General features: G+C 32.5%; 1 protein-coding gene and 1 long non-coding RNA gene across 3 annotated transcripts in view; both read left to right on the forward strand.

Moving 5' to 3' along the window:
* LOC126889889 (uncharacterized) overlaps positions 1–18,639 on the forward strand; it is a 232,416-nt gene that overhangs the window by 146,828 nt on the left and 66,949 nt on the right. The window lies entirely within an intron of this gene.
* Positions 5,990–8,665, forward strand: LOC126889893 (uncharacterized). Its single transcript, XR_007700206.1, has 3 exons — positions 5,990–6,442; positions 6,501–6,698; positions 8,484–8,665. It is a non-coding gene; the product is annotated as an uncharacterized LOC126889893 (long non-coding RNA).

The raw sequence follows: 18,639 nt of genomic DNA on the forward strand, positions 1-18,639 counted from the left end.
AGTAATGTCGGATTCATCAATCGTTTCGTTCGTATATTGACGTCACCAAATGAATGAATTAGGTTCACGAGATTTTGTAACAGCAATACATTTTTATTGTTGAAATGTTTGTCTGATAAAAATCGGTCCGGGTTAGCCGGAGTTCCGGGTTATCGGGGGCCGACTTATCGGGGTTCCACTGTACTCTTCACCTTTAAAACGCATGTTTATTTTTGTCGATAGGACACTCCGATCAAAACGTTTGGAATTTTTACCGTCGAATTGATACAAATCTTATTTAAAATAGTTATTTTCCTAACAAGTGCAGAAAGTCATACTTTTCCGCACGCGACTGCAGTTTGCCGAATGACGCGAAGCGGGAGTTCGGCAAGCAGTCGAGTGCGGAAAAGAGACTTTCTGCAAGCGTTAGGAACAATATTTTTTCTATGAGTCTTTAAAAGATTACCAAATCTTAATCAATTAATTTAATTAATATGAAAATATACAGGGTGAGTCACCACTAACGGGACGGAATATTACAGCGAAACGGTAAAAGATTTGAAAAAATTTAAATCGAATAGTTTGTAAGTTGATAAAACCTATATTCTAAAATTATTTTGAAATATACAGGGTGTCCCAGTAAATGGCGGCGTATCAAAGTTATATTTTTTCTTATGGAACACCCTGTATTTTATTGCATTTTTTAATTGCCCGCAAAAAATAAGGTATAGTTTCATAAGGCTTCCCTATACCTATGTACAGAGTGTTCTGAGTTATGTTGACTTTTCTTAAAATGTAAAGTTTTAAAGAAGGCTTATTCTCAAGTTATTTAAGAAATTATAAAAACATTACTTTTACATCTAAATAGTTGGATATTGGTTGAATGTATTCCATGATTAATTATTACACATTTGTCTACAGGGTGTTCAAAATTTATAGTTTCATTAGTGGGGTATTCATTGTGTCATATGATGCGTATTTTAAATAGAACACCATGTATATTAATACATAATTATACTTAACAAATTTACCTCTTTCGAATGGTATATGGATGTCCTATACCTAGGTCTCATAGTTTTTGCGTAATTTAAAATTATTTAAATTCTTACTCTGTAAATCGATTTTAAAACAAAAGATGAAGTTAATTAATGTCATTGTATGACATTGTCATTTTATGACAATACGGTCTGGTAATTATCTTATAATTAATACATTCGATGATTGATTATTACACATTTATTTACAGGGTGTTCAAAATTTACAGTTTCATTATTAGATTATTCAATGTAGCATAATATGATGGGTATTTTATTAGAACACCATGTATATTAATCAAAGATTGTACTAAACACAGGTTTCTGGGTTAGGAAGTGGAGCATTTACAATATTTTTAATATAACCTTATTTAAATAAATTCATCTTGGTCAATCCTGGTGACCTAGGTGGCCAAATATATGGACCGAATCAATCTATCCATTTATTTATAAGTTTTATGTTGAGGTTGTTCTTAACATCTCGTCAAAAATAAGCAGGAGCTCCGTCCACTTGGAGCCACATGTTTGTTCGCACGCTAAGTGGAAGGTTTTAAGAAGGATTCAAAAAACTTGTTTTAAGGAATTTAAAAAAGTTGCTCCATTCAGATTTTCGTCAAAAAAATATGGGTCGATAACGTACTGGCTCAGAATACTGCCCCAAACATTAACACTTCATCGGTGTTGGCGATCAACAGTAAAATGTTTGTTTACTGTATCATAATAAAATAAAAGCTATGTCTATTAACTAGACGATTATTATTAAAAGTAGGTAGATTCGTCTGTACACAATACATTCTTAAAAAAAGTCAGCATCTTCTCCAAATTCTAAAGTCTATAAACGAAAAATTAAACATTCCTGTTCTGTCTAATGGTGGTGTAGTTGAGTTTTATACGGATGATAGTGGTTTTTCTTATGTATTATACATACACTTGTTAGACTGATCTCCAATTGACTCGACATTTTTCACGTAGGTACTAGTATTTGGGTTTTCCGTAACAGAAAGCAGGACATCAAGTTCGTTGACGTCATCAAAAATAAATGGTTTATTTTTATTTAACTTTTCCTACCTATGCAAAATTACCAGCAGCACGGAGTCTATCGAGAAATTTCTCAAAAACCTCCTTTCTTGGGTGTCCTCTATCAGGATACTTTTAAGCGTAAACCTTAGAAGCTAAGAGAAAATTTTAAAAATATTCCCCAATGCAAAGTAGCATGTCTACGCTTTCATAAATAGTGTGATTATTCATTTTTAGAAACAATTAAATTTTAATGTAATTGGCTCTTCCAAAGCCATTTTTAAGTAAAAAAAAATTGAATATCATACACGGATGTTTATAGTTTTGATAATTACCAGACCGTACTGTCATAAACTGACAATGTCATACAATGACATTAATCTTTTGTTTTAAAATCGATTAAGAATTACAGATTAAGAATTTAAATAATTGTAAATTACGCAAAAACTATGACACCTAGGTATAGGACATTCATATACCATTCGATAGAGGTAAATTTGGTTAGTATAATTATTTATTAATATACATGGTGTTCCATTTAAAATAAGCATCATATGACACATTGAATACTCCAATAATGAAACTGTAAATTTTGAACACCCTGTAGACAAATGTATAATAATTAATCATGGAATACATTCAACCAATATCCAACTATGTATATGTAAAAGTAATGTTTTTATAATTTCTTAAGTAACTTGAGAATAAGCCTTCTTTTAAAACTTTACATTTTAAGAAAAGTCAAGATAACTCAGAACACTCTGTACATAGGTATAGGGAAGCCTTATGAAACTATACCTTATTTTTTGCGGACAATTAAAAAATGCAATAAAATACAGGGTGTTCCATAAGAAAAAATATAACTTTGATACGCCGCCACTTATTGGAGCACCCTGTATATTTAAAAATAATTTTAAAATGTAGGTTTTATCAACTTACAAACTATTCAATTTAATTTTTTTTCAAATCGTTTACCGTTTAGCTGTAATCTTCCGTCCCGTTAGTGGTGACTCACCCTGTATACACAAATTAATTATTTGACAAGGTTGTCAAAACCAAACTTTCAGCATAATTGGTTAGCATGACGACGATCTTGGTTTCCATGACGACGATTCAAAACCACTGTTATTGTCTACTGATTTGACTTTCAAATATTATGTCAAAATTATTTTATTTCATCGAATTCTCGCGTTAATTTCATTAAAACATGAACACAATAAGATATATTTGAAATATATTAGTAAATAATATCTAAATATTAGTTTATTGCATGTATTATAATTACTTTAAGGCCATATTAACATATCTAAATTAACACGCGTGCGGAAAAGTAAAACTTTCTAAACTAAGGCGCGTGCGCGAAAGTAGACATTTTTTGCACGCTCGTAGAAAAAATTGATTTCGCGCGTGTAACTGACATTCAAAATTGCCGGTCGTTTCAAGCGTTGTTTCTGAGAGAACGGTTCGTTCTACGCAAAAAGTGCTTATAAACATTTTTGTTTAAAATTACCTCAGCTACATTTCTTGTTTAAAAGATTCTTTTACAGTATACAAATTCTTGGCAAATCGATGTTTTCTTCTCTCCTACGAGAGAAGTTTTAGGAGGAAACCCAGGAGTAGGAGTGTCAAAAATTTTTGCATCTTGTTTGGGGTTCCAATATATTGACATACTCAGCAAAATTCAGCTTGTTCATATGACTTTTAGAGGTTCGGTGACATTTTCGTCCAGAGCCGTAACTACGATGTTGGGGGCCCCGGGGCAAATGTGATTTGGGGGCCTCCTACCGGGAGGTCTGGTGACTTTACCCCCAGCGCAAGGAGGGTTCCGGATAAATGTTTGATATTTAACCCCTTGAAAGCGAATTTTCCCTCCTATGTGAACACCACACTCTCTTTTTTCTTTTTCTTTAACATGTCCTGCAATAACTATAAAATTAGCAGCGCTAATGATTACAGCTTCATGTGTATCTGACATTGCAGACGGATTATCAACGAATGCGTTCGTTCGCTACAATGTAAATGATCTTACTTTGTACCAAACGAATAGCCAAGCGAACACCTACGAATTCGTTGATTCGTTCGTGTTCACTTTTATTTAAAAGCACCTTAAGGTGCCTGAAGGCCGCGTCTCACCATCAAATAATTTGATCAAACAGTTTGAGCAAACTTGACGTACTTGAGGAAGTACGTCAAAGTGACGTCACAATTGCAGTTTTTTTGAAATTCTAAAAATCTGTGCTCTCACTATCAGTCTAGTTTGATCAAATTTTTTGTATTGAGTTGTCTAACTTGTTTGTACTTTATTTAAAATTAAAATTTTTCATTATTATCCACAATGAACACTCAGGATGTGACGTCACTAATTGTCACTTTCAGTTTGCTCAAACCAGTTTGATCAAATTATTTGATGGTGGGACGCGGTCTTTAAGCTACTGCAGTATGAGCCAAGCACACTAAGGCCCCGTCTCACCATCAAATAATTGACAGTTATTTGATCAAACTTGACAGTCAAACTTGACTAGTGACACAAACTATACATACTAACTGTCACTTTGTGTCACTAACTGTCAAGTTTGATCAAATAACTGTCAATTATTTGATGGTGAGACGGGGCCTTCAGTGAAGCTGGTCAGTGTACTGGTGGGACTGATCCTAATGTGCTCATTTTATCTTATGTATATGTACCTTTCTTTTCAATATGTGGTTCCTTTCACGTACCAATATGTGGTCTGGGGTAAATTGATGAAGACAAAGTAGCTGGGACCTGGGGTCCCTATTCCGGTTGCATTTTAGTTTTTATTTCGCCAAAATAACTCATTTCCTCAGTCACAATTTATATAGAGGGGGCCCAGCTTAACCCGGGCCCCCTCTTCCAATGGAATTTTAAGTTTTATTACGCCGAAATAACTAATTTCTTAAGTAATAATTTAAATTTTTATGTTAAGGTCTCGGGGGCTCCAGCTTAGCTCAGGCATCAGGGGCCCTGTTCTGTTCCAATTGCATTTTAGTCTAAAAGACTAATTTCCCCAGTGAAAAATTAAAACTATGTTGCGGTCTTTTTAAAATTGTGTCATTTGAAAATATTTCGTTGGGATCGGCTTTTAAAATACATATTTTTATTTTCCTCATTAAAATCTATGCACGGGGCCCCCCTTGGCCAATGGTAGTTACGGCCCTGTTTTCGTCTCTGACGACTGGACTATCAAGAAAACAGAAACAAAGATGCGAACCAAAAGTCTATATTTTTCCAAATGGTTATAGATATACATATACAACTAGAAAAGAAGATCAAGAATTAGAAGTGAAGACGCCAATCCCGCATATATTTTATTATTTTATATAAACACAAAACTAATAGTAACTGTGGAATAACATAATTATTATGTATATAAGTACATATTTTTAAAATTGTGTCCCCTTTTCAAATAAACCGAATTATTCATTTTCTTGAATATCAATTTTAATGCAATGATAAGAAATACCGAGCATGTGATATAGTGTTCTACTTCAGAGTCAAATACCTACTTCATTAGTAGTTATGTAAATAATTAAAAATTAGCATGATAAGGGAAATTGGCACGCCCATGTGCGGTATAGGAACTACCTTAATTATCACTCATTCAACAACAATTTGAAGACAGAAAAACATTCAGTGTCTCCCATGAATATAACTCTGAGAAATTATTGCAAAATAGTCATTACGTTCAAGGTTTAGGACTCACCCAAACACAATAAACATACTTGAACTACTTTAAGGAAAACTAATAGGAAGGTGTTAATATGCAGAAAAAAGAATTATTTTTCGGCAGAATTACTTCGGTCACTGATTGTTATGTTAGACATTGACATTGAAGTGTATTTTACATAAATATTACATGACATGTACGAAATCTTAAATTTAAATAATTTTGAGAAATTGTATAGTACCTAATTAATTACTCCATATATTTTCACAAGAATCTACAGGTCGAGCAAGTCTCGTAAATTTCACGATTGCGAGCCACGCTTCACGCAACCGTGTTTGCGTACTTGTGTTTCGAGTTGCGTGGTCGTGCGGAGTTGTCAAAATTAAATCAATATGTCAATATGGCTACTGGGTGTAAAAGATACATCTTATTCTATCTGTTCTTAATGAGTTTTAGATAATTTTAGTTGTATTTCTTTGTAATTTTGTGTTGTACAAAGATTAATTTAACATTTTCTCTGGAAGTATTAATTTAGAAAGATAATATGCTTCATTGGTGTTGTGTTTTGAAGTGTGAAATGCAAAGTAATTGTGATAAAGTTCACTTTTAAACTGAACTAAATAAGGTATCTGAGAGACAACAATGGTTAAATGCAATACAATGTACAGGTTTTACTAGCGAAATGAAAATTTTCCTGTCCTGTCTGCTGTAATCATTTTATATCTGGTAAGTTACAATTACAACAGTAACGATTTTTGAAGATGTTAACATTTTAATCTTATAGGAAAACCAGCCGACTTAATCGATAATAACAATCTCCAGATTGGGTTCCTTCAATAAATATGGGCTATAAACACAATGAAATAAGTTCCCCAAAATCTAAAATGGAGTGGTATCAAAGGAGAATTATTAAAGGAAAAAATATTCATATTGAAATTATTTATAAGGCACTGGACTGTCTTAAATTCTACAGTAATACTAGGTGGGTAAATGATTTTAGACATTTTTCATTAAGAGTAGATTAAGATTAAGTAGATTTTCATTCAGTAGATTTAAGACTTGTTTACACGGGTAGAGTAATGATGCAAGTACTTTATAGAGTAGAGTAACTCTACCTGTAAAAATGCTCAGCACAGTAGAATAGCTGGTAGAGTGTATAGTTGGAGTTAAAGTAGAGTGACTAGCAACCCATGGCAAAGTAACTACTCTATGACCACCACTACTGCCAAAATGTCTACTCGGCTACATACTCAACCCATGGAACACGCTCAATTACGGCAGAATAGAGTAGGTAGGAGAGTACATGGGGGCGCTGTCATTCTGGCTGGAATTGTGTTTTGTGTAAATAGTGAAAATGAAGTTCACCGAAGATGAAACTTTAAAACTTGTAGAGCTATAATACGGTGAATACCAGTGTTTATGGAATTTAGGTAGTGTATACTACAGAAATAAAAGTTTGCAGCAAGCTGTGGAGGATGAAATCGTCGAAAGAATGGCAAAGGGGGCTTTGGAGTAAACGAGCTTAAGCAAAAAATTAAGAATTTAAGGTGCACTTATAATCAAGAGTGTTTAAAAATACAAAAATCGGTTTCACTATACTAGCATCAGTACTATACTTGTACTCTCCTCATGTGAATGGTATCAAGCCATTTTTGGTAGAGTACTACCGCTACTCTACTCTCCTCAAAACTCTACCCATGTAAACAAGTCTTTAGAAACAGTGGAAAATGAGGTAGCTAGTAGAGTAGTAGTAGAGTAAAATATACTGGTTTAGCAAATTACAATGTTTTAAGGTAATACAGTAGCGATAAACAGGTAGCCAAAACGTGTTCCAAGATTGTCACTGTAATTTTGAATATTTTTTCGAGGCATTTGGCACACGTATTCGTAAAATAATAAAGAATGGCGGTACAGAGCCCAATTTGAAAAATATATTAATATGTGGAAATTACTCTGTAATTATACAATATTTAAAATACGAGCCTGTACCGCCATTAAGAAGAACAAAAAAATACTTTCTTCAAATAAACTTTTTTATCCGATGCCTAGATTTTGTGTAATTTTGGAACTACTAATGAAATAAAAAATTTTAGTAGTTCCAAAATAACACAAAATCGGATAAAAAAGTTGTATTTGAAGAAAGTGTATTTTTTTGTTCTTCTTAATGGCGGTACAAGCTCATTTTTTTTATATTGTATTTAATTAGAGAGTAATTTCCACATATTAATATATTTTTCAAATTGGGCTCTGTACCGCCATTCTTTATTATATTACGAATATGTGTGCCAAATATCTCGAAAAAATATTCAAAATTACAGCCGCAATCTTGGAACACATTTTCGCTACCTGTTGATCGATACTGTTTCCTCTTAAGATAGTTTTAATAGTTATTTATGATATAAGTATTAAAAGTACAATTTTAAGACCCGCATGTGAAAGTTAACTTGAAAAAATAATTTTATTAATGTTTTGACTTCCACATCAGATGTCATTGTCAAAATACAAAATATTCATTATTATTAGGTTTGTTCTAGCAAACAGTCAAACTAGTCAAAAACCATCAGCAAACAGTTGGTCAGTAAAAGAACATAATACAGTCACCAGTGCGATCCCCTCTACTCGCGCTGGTCCACTATTCGCTGATGGTTTCAAACTGATGCTAGAACAAACCTATTATTATTATGCATATCATTATCTGTAAATAATATTTCTTCTGATTGTTAATTGTAAAGGATAGAAAAATTACCATTTATTTTATTTTTTTTAGAATCAGCTGAGAGAAGTGGTCTACAAAAAACCAGGAAGGAAACGGAATATGTGGCTACGAAAGGCAAAAGAAAGGTTTACAAAGCAAATGTGACACATTTTTTTGAAATATTTAGGAATATCAGTAAATTGCATTAAAAAAATGTATGAAAAGATTTTGTTCAATAAAAATGTTTATATTTATCAAGGATGTATTATTTGGTATGGCCACATATCGTCAGTGATGTAGTAATACATCCTATCTGTTTTTTCATGAGTTTTGTAAGAGAGACTAAAAACTTGTCTTAGGGTCGCCTCCTGTTTTCATATGATATTTTTTGACCTGTTTTGTAGTAAATTAAACTATCTATGAACTACAAAACAAGTCAAAACTTACATATGAACACAGGAGGTGACCTTAAAACATGTTTTTCCATCTCTCATACAAAACTCATGAAAAAACAGATAGGAGGTATTGTCACATCAGCAAGGATGTACAGTCATGAGTGCCCTAATAACCGGCAAAATATGGGCAACATATTTAGTTGTGAGATAAAAAGAAATGAAACTAGTCGAGCTGGGAAATTTAGCGAAATTAACCTTTAAATTTACGTTATATTGATCCCACCTTTACACATATCGGAGGAGTATGTCAACTAAAACTGTCACTGTGACAGTGGTAGTTTCCAAACTCGTCTGATACGTCTGAAGGTGGTACACAATCAATACAATCTAAATGTATAAGTTAATAACGCTAAATTTCCCAGCTCGACTAGTTTCATGTCTTTTTATCTCACTACTTAATACATCTTTTGTGCTATTTTGCCGGTTATTAGAGCGCTCATCACTGTATTTCTGGTATATCCAGGGAATGTCTACAAAATATATTTTGAATGTCCAGAGAACATTCGTGGACATTCATGGAATGTTCCAATAAGACATTCAGGTAATGTTTAAAATGCTGACACAGGATTTTCCTGGGATGTTCAGGGAACATGTTTTCGGGGATATTCCAGGAATTTTTCAATGTCTGTGTACCTTCTATGGACCTATATGGAATATTTTGGTGTTATTACTGCCGCACTCCACTTGCGATTTGTAATCAGGAAGATTGAACACATTGTTTCAAATACAAGTCAATCCATTTGTGACTAAATAATCATGGATTGACTTCTATTTGAAAGAATGTGTTCAATCTTCACAACTACAAATCGCAAGTGGAGTCCGGCGCTTAGGGCTACTTCCTCTTCGGTATTATGTATTATACTACAGAAATCAGGAACTTTCCTTCTAAATATATGTATGCATCTTGGCCATCAAACATATTCTTCCAAACATTTTTTTAAGGGGTTACATAGGTCTTGTGGGTAAAAAAAGTGACTTTTTAAAAAAATTATATCTCGAAAACTAAAATTTATTTTTATTTATAATTGGAACATGTAAAAGTATAGTACTTAAGGTAGTCTCAAAAAAAGTTTCAGCCAAAAATATTCATTTTTGTAGAGTTGTAAGTTTTTTTGCATTGGCAGCATAACTAAGTCCAGTCTCATCTGAAATCAAAAAGTTTCTTGTAGTTTATACCTCTGGCTAGAATATGAACGAAGGAATTAAAAAAAAATGAAATTTGAAGATTTTACATAAGTTTAAACACATTTTTGACCCCAATTTTTCTCATTTTTAAAGTAGTTTTTTTATAAAACAAAAATGACCTCATCTAATAAAAAATCCTTTGTTCATTCACTAGCCAGAGGTATAAACTACAAGAAACTTTGATTTCAGATGAGACTGGACTTGTTATGCTGCTCACTGCAAAAAAGGGCTGTTGTCGAAAAATTGCAGTCAACTCTACAAAAATGAATATTTTTGGCTGAAATTTTTTTGAGAGTACTATACTTTTACATGTTTCAATTATAAATAAAAATAATTTTTAGTTTCCAAGATATAATTTTTTTAAAAAGTCACTTTTTTTACCTGCAAGACAACAACTTAACAAATTGTTGATTTCAAATTGTAACAGTTGTTTTGCAAAGTATGCTGCCCTCTTGTATTTTCTGTGTTATCTTCAAAAAACACAAAACAAAAAAAAAATAAAACAAAAGCACAAAAGTTTAACCACCTTCACACTACAGAATCAAGCAATCAAGTTACACAAATTTTCAAACACCTCACCTGACACAGCGTCTCAAGTACGATTGCGCGAATTGGTAAATATAACTCCGCACGACCACGCAACTCGAAACACAAGTACGCAAACACGGTTGCGTGAAGCGTGGCTCGCAATCGTGAAATTTACGAGACTTGCTCGACCTGTAGATTCTTGTTATATTTTCTTCTTTTCGCTTCAAAATCTGGTGTGTGTTGTGTGCATTAGATTTGAAGTTTCCGCGGAAGAGGAAGTAGGTATTCTATTCTACCTATATGATTTCTGTGGTTTTCTAGGTTTGACTCCTCGTTGAATAGTTTTGGTTTTTAGAAAAACCATTATTTTACAACGTTTCGGCCAGATCACTCTTGCCGCATTGTCAAGTCAAATTAGTTCTGCTATATGAGCTGATGTTCGAGAAGAACACTCAGAATTTTTCTGCAGGATGGAAAGTTCAAAATAGTATGTACCAATTGTGGTGGTACCTATATGAAAATTGATGATTATTTTTTCCATTAAAATATCAAGACAAACACTCGTATGATAAATATAGATAATGCTCAATGCTCCTTCTGTATCTAATACTTCTTTCTCTTTATAAGTAATTCTGCGTGTTCATTGATACCCCTATGAAAGGTTGCCACTCTCCACTACATCCTTTGCGCTGTCGGCCGATGATACTTCTACCAATTCGTGATTTATCTCTTGCTATTTTGACCACACGTTAGTGATGTTGATGTTGATTTATAGTTACTTTCGAGTATTCGTTACAAATCGTTACTTTTGTATAAAGTACATAATCATTTACAGTATTCATTACTTTGATTACTTTACTTTTCTTACGAGTACCGGTAATCATATCGAGAATCGTATTTCTCAGTAGGTAGGTATTTTGTATAGGTATTCCGATATAACAACGACCTTCGCCGATCTGTTTAAGGGATAAAAATGATTTGGTTACTATGATTACTTTTGTTATTTTTGTATTTGAGTACCGGTAATCATATCGAGAATCGTATTTCTCGTAGGTAGGTATTTTGTATAGGTATTCCGTCACACCCTTAAAACGCTTCATACCTATAACGATATTCGATATTAACACTCGTAAAATACCGGTCCTGTCCGTTACTTGCTGGGATACGATTGGTATTTTTTTATTGAAAGTAATCAAGTGTACTGGTTGTAGATACAATAGTCGTTACTCGCTCTAATACGATTGGGACGAAGTAACGAAGTAATCAAAAAAGATACAATAGTCGTTACTCGCTCTGATACGATTGGTACGAAGTAATCAGAGTAATCAAAGTAACGATTTGCCTCTCTGTATAGTAATCGTTACTTTCGGTATTCGTAAGTAACGAGTACTTTGTAACGAATAGTTACTTTTTCAACATCAAAAAGGTTGATGTGAAGTAATCAAAATAGATACAATAGTCGTTACTCGCTCTGATACGATTGGTACGAAGTAATCATAGAGTAATCAAAGTAACGATTTGCCTCTCTGTATAGTAATCGTTACTTTCGGTATTCGTAAGTAACGAGTACTTTGTAACGAATAGTTACTTTTTCAACATCACTACCACACGTGTCTCCCGCACTCTGCTTACGTAGTTATTCCATTCTTTTTTCTATAGTGTCCATTCGTTTATATATACACTGTACGTTACATTTTCTTCTAATGTCTTCACTCATCCTCTTTCGATCTCTCAGCGTATTTCCTGTAATAATTTTCGGTACTCTCGTTTCTGCCGTTTCTAGTAGGTAGTCTTTGTGTTGTGGCTGTATCAGGTCTTGTTTCTGATTCATATGTCTTACACTGACTTTACACATAGATATAGTGGTATTAAGCCAGTCTATTTGCTTTTTGCACTTAGTTTCTCACTTCTTTGTCCAGGTCTCCGTAGCTATTATAGACAGTGTAATTTTAAGATATTTTCTTTTCATTACTTGTTCAATACCGATGCAATCAATTTCTATTTAACATCTGATTGGTTCTTTTACTGATTAGGTACTATTGTTTTAGATTTCTGAGATCAAATTGTCATAATATTATATCTAATAGGTACTATTGTCACTACTATAAGAAAATATAAATATTACTTGAAAAAGAGTTCTGAATGTCCGTTACTAACTAATGTGGCAAGTGCGCATCTATATCTATAGTGTCACAACTTTTCTGTATCCAAACTGTAAATTGGAAGTAGGTAGGAAGTACCTAACTTTTTTTTCTAGCCTTCCAGCATTCTAGCCTTTCTATCATTCCAATCTGTTTAATCTTCCGCTCTAAAGTTTTGAGTACACAGGACATACGTGAGATAGGTCTGTATGGATGGACGGAATTACGGCCTTTCCCTGGTTGAGTAGGTACCTATGAGATAATGAGTACGTCTGGAAATTGAGGTATTAATGAATTATTAATGATAATATAATTAAATATTTCCAATACTTTACTTACTTTCCGTGCCCGAAACACCAACTTTAAATTTCGTACTTCCAATGGTTGGTCACATAGATGGCCCTGGCATTTGCTAAAATTAGGTCTTCTTATGTGCAGGTCTCCCTCATACCTGTGCATGATAGTAGATGGAGACTATTCTGAACCGCGCCAGAGTCGCAATAAGTATCGTTCTCCTGATATTCCCATTTTTTCAGGTTAAAATAGCACAACGTAAAAGGCAGGTTCTTAGTCTATGTAGCGCTTTCTATATATTATGGTAAATTGTACCCAGCAGATTTCCTCCGACGGAACAAAATGTGGTAGCTGACGCTTACCATAGGTGTCTTCGGTGCGTCTCTGGGTGAAGTCGATTTCAAGATATAATTCAGGAATTTTTGAAACCTATCAGGTATTGTAAAGGACGATACCAGGAATAACTTCTACTAAAATATAATCAACAATTTTAGGAGCTTTTTTATTTATGACGTTTTTCATTTGTTAAATTTGCAATTTTTAATTTTGCAGCTTAGGATATTTATTTTAGAGAAAAACTTTTAAATATAAAGTTGTAGTAAATTAAAAAACCTACAATTTGAGCTATGGAAAGTTTAATTTTGTTAATTTGTTGTTGCAAAACAGCCTGCGAAAGGTCCAAAATGGCCATTTTTTGCAATTACGTTACCTATTTATTGTAAAAATAACTTTTTTTTTTATTTTTTACGGATTTAAAATGAAGATCTTTCAATTCCAAATATAAAAAAATTGTAAAGCATTGGTGAACTTGTTGCTTAGATATTATAAATTGTTTATCCCGAGAGGTCAAATGTCTAAGGCTATAACTTAAAAAAATCGTAGAGAGTTAATCCGCTAGATCCACTCTCCTTCTAAAAATTTATATTTTCATATTTTGATGTAAATAAATGCGTAAAACATTTATCAACTTTTTATTTCGGGTTTGAATATAAGGGGACAAACGTTAAAAACATTTAAAACTGAAGCGGACCCTATAGGTACATCCTATGATTTTCTAACTTGCAGATTTGTTTCTGAAGACAAAACGAAGATTCAAAACAAAATATAGAAATTTTCTATGATCAACTGAAGCCGAGATAATTGTTTTTGTTTTCTTAAATCGTAGTGACTTCATTTATAACAATTAAGAAATTATTCACAGTCATTGACAAAAGAAAGACTTATATTATAAAATAAGTCTGGAAATGGATAAACTGACTAATTCTAAGCAACTTTGGTTCTATATAAATATTCTTCTTTTATATGGCCGTGGCATATACGGCCGTGGTATCTTTTTACCGTGGCCTACCAGTATTTATTTTTAAAAATGCTCAAAACGTCAACGTCCCTTCCCGGCAACTTCCCGTCAAAATATTCTGTAGTGTAGTTTACGCCAGGATGTTCTCATATGTCGACACCGTCACGGAACGTCCTGGCTTAAAATACACTAGGCCAGCACTAGAGAATATTTTGACGGGATGTTGCCGGACCGTGACATTATGTAAAATGCGAATCGACCTTTAATCTTACAAAAAAACTTTTGTTATAATTATCAAATTGGTTGGTATTACAAGAAATAATACGAGGAAAATATCAATACCATATATATAAAAGGACTATCTGAGAAACTTACAACAATAGGAAATAAATTCAACATTTCAAAAACATTCAATACAACAAACACATTGAGATCTATTCTATCTAAAACTAAACCTAACAATGAACAAGAAGGAAGAAATAATTGTATTTATAAAATACCCTGTGAATGCGAACAATTTTATTTAGGTGAAACATCAAGACCATTAAACGTTAGAATAAGTGAACATCAGTCTTATATTAAAAATAGAGAATTTGATAGATCTCAAATATGTCAACATGCATGGGATAATGAACATACGAGTTCAGTGGACAGATTCATAGTATATGTCAGGTGGTGTGTGCTGTGGAGAGATTCAAGAAAGAAACAGATAGTAAAAAGAGAAAAATCAAAGAAGCTGCTCTAATTATGCTAAATGAAAACAATGGTGTCGCAAATTCCTCGGTAGAATGCAGTAGGATGTGGTTACCCATACTAAAAGAGGAAGTCCATAGAAAGAAAATACCACGATTAGTAAGTCATTAACATATCGAGTTAGTACATATTTTATATTTTAGTATTATTTATATAATATCTATGTAGTATTAATATTATTTATAATTTAAAATAGCATATACAGGGTGGTTCATCTTATTCGCCTCGGTCTCTGTACAGAAAACCACTTCCTAAAAATAATGTGAATTATACAGGGTGTTCCAAAAAAGAGTGGTATATCAAAGTTATATTTTTTCTTATGGAATGCCCTATATCTGATGACATTACTGAATTGACCTTAAAAAATAAGCTATACTTTCATAAGGGTTCCCTATACCTAAATACAGGGTGTTTTGATTTATTTCGATTTTTATAAAAATGTAAGGTTTTAGAAAAAAATAAATATCTACGAATCTAAGAAGCAGTAACAAATTCTTTCTTGGATCTTAATAATAGACTATTCAGCATACTTAAACAGATGCTTAATGCAACAAAATTTCTTACAGGGTGGTCAAAATATGAGATTGTTCTATTAACAAATTCAAGCTGTAATAACTTACTTATTTTAAATAGAACACCCTGTATCTTGCTAGTCTATCGCGTAGAAAATTTACTTAGCTTTCAATTCTTATTAGAGTTTCCTATACCTATCTCCCTTCATTTTTTAAATATTTAAATATTTCCTAATTTGTAAGCTTTAAAAATTAGAATTAAGTACCTATGTCGTGGTTATGTACAACACATCACCAACACCGGCAATATACTTAAATATCTTAGTCAAGACAGTTTCATTAATAAAATTCACATTTTTATCATTTAATCACACAGAGTGTTCTTATTTTAAATGACATACTCGATATTCTATTCTTTATAATGGAAGATATTTAAAATCTCTTCAATTCCATGTTAACATTCTCAATACACATGTTATTCTGTAGATTTAAATTCCCATGTTATTCTGTAAGTACCCATTTTACATATTTTTGTACATTTCCTCAAAGTAGCCATTGCATTTAATTGTTTGTAATTGCGATTTAAAGATTCAAACAAAAAGTGGCGTTCTTAAATTTACTTAATAACCGTTGGGTTAAGATATGGAAAATACTTATACGGAATAAAATATAATTTAAATATCTTGCACAATACGGCATCTAATATAGGGTATGCAGTTTAAAATAAACGTATTATTCAATTTCACATGTAGGCCAAAATCAACTAAAATAATACAACACTCTGTGTGACTACATGATAACACTGAAAATTTCATTAATGACAGTATCCTGTCTAAGTATATTGCCGGTGTTGGTGATGTGTTGTACATAAACACGACATATGTACTTATGTAATTCTAATTTTTAAAGCTTACAAATTAGGAAATCTTTAAATATTTAAAAAATGAAGGGAGATAGGTATAGGAAACCCTAATAAGAATTGAAAGCTAAGTAAATTTTCTACTCGATAGACTAGTAAGATATAGGGTGCTCCATTTAAAATAAGTAAGTTATTACAGCTTGAATTTGTTAATAGAACAATCTCATATTTTGACCACCTTGTAAGAAATTTTGTTACAATAAGCATCTGTTTAAGTATACTAAATAGTCTTTTATTAAGATCCAAGAAAAAATATTTGTTACTGCTTCTTAGATTGGTAGATATTTATTTTTTTCTAAAACCTTACATTTTTATAAAAATCGAAATAAATCAAAACACCCTGTATTTAGGTATAGGGAACCCTTATGAAAGTATAGCTTATTTTTTAAGGTAAATTCAATAATGTCATCAGATATAGGGCATTCCATAAGAAAAAATATAACTTTGATATACCACTCTTTTTTGGAACACCCTGTATAATTCACATTATTTTTAGGTTGTAGTATTAAAGGCCCTGTATATTTCTGTGAAGAAATTTTTTTAAAATATCAAGTGGTTTTCCGTACAGAGACCGAGGCGAATAAGATGAACCACCCTGTATACATTAAAGTCAGAATTTGGTATTAGTTTTGAGAGTAAACTAAATGTTAGCCCAAATACTTACGACGTCGGGATGGTATCACGAGGTTTTTTCCTGGTTTTTCCCTCGTGATTTACTATGGAATCTCTAGCGCGAGAATTTTACTGCCATCGTTGCATTTGGTTGTCTTTTTAACCTTTCAGAGTTAACGTGCGGACTATGACTCCGCTTGTCTAAATATTTGTCGATTTCTGATGATTAATTACGATCTCGGTCGTGGCGTGCTCGCTAACTTTAAGTGAGGGGATACTCTATTCAGTACTGTTGTGAGAATTGTCTTAGTGCGTTTAGTTCTGCTGCTATATTGACTTGCGGAACGTGCGTCCGCACGTTATACAAGTTGTCACAAATCTTCAGGTAAGATTCAATTTTAAAATATTTTGTTTTTAGGGTAAATATAAAAATATTTATGTAATTTATAATTGGGAGTGATCTACTGATTACGTTTTTTGTATATTTGATTGATATAAACTTATTTTTGTTACAGATTTTTTAAGATGAGTTTCGAAAAGCAACTAGCATATCTTGAAAAGCTACATGCGGAATTTCTCTCTGATTCTGAGTCAGAAGCTGAACCTGACGATGATGATGCTAGTTTAGAAGGAGATTATGAAGAAGTACAGGACCACGATACCGACATGGAAGAAGACATTGAGGAGAGAATCTTAGAATCTCCGAAGACAGCAGCGAAGATCGACTTATTTCCGTTCATTCATGTATCTACTTTGCGCAGCTCAAACATTTGTTTTTTATTTAGTCATTGTTTAGTTTCTTAGAAATAATTGTTTTGTGTTTTTTAAATTTAGGTTTTTGTGATTTATAGCACTCAAAATGTGAAAAGGATATATCCGTTCACTTTTATTTTTGAAGCATGAGTTTAAGTGCAAGTTATAATAAATTTGTTTGCAAATGTTTTTTTGTCTTTATATTTAAACAATTGACAAGTTCTCAGACCGTTTTTCCGAAAATATTTGTTTTTTGGATCTTTTCTGGATGCGCGGACTGTGAGTCCGTACGTTACACTTTATGTACCATCATGCCACGTTATCTCTGAAAGGTTAAAGACAGATCACATGCTATGATTTTTTGTGGCGGATATTCTTGAGTTGGGGTTGATTTCATGTAATCGAATGAACTATCTTTTGGTAAAGTCGTCCCAGGAACGCAACTCATCAATATTGGCAATATCATTTTACAGTCTTCTACTTAATGTATAATACATGCCTGAATTGCAGATATAAATGAGTCAGATTAAATAAATTATTAGAAGAATTTTTTACTAAGCAACAACATTTTTGTTTATTTAGTATTATTTTGTATTTTGACAACGACACCCGACTTGGGCGTCGAAACGTTAATACATTAATTTTTTTTTGGTAAAATTGTGGCTTATTTCCCATTTAAAATAGTTCATTAGTGTTGAATATTTTATTATCACAAATGTTACAAGCACCATTCCTAGTAAAACATTTACGAAGACTCTCCTTTGAATAAGAACAAAAAC

The sequence above is a fragment of the Diabrotica virgifera genome, chromosome 8 (assembly GCF_917563875.1).
Source record: "Diabrotica virgifera virgifera chromosome 8, PGI_DIABVI_V3a".
Taxonomy (NCBI): domain Eukaryota; kingdom Metazoa; phylum Arthropoda; class Insecta; order Coleoptera; family Chrysomelidae; genus Diabrotica; species Diabrotica virgifera.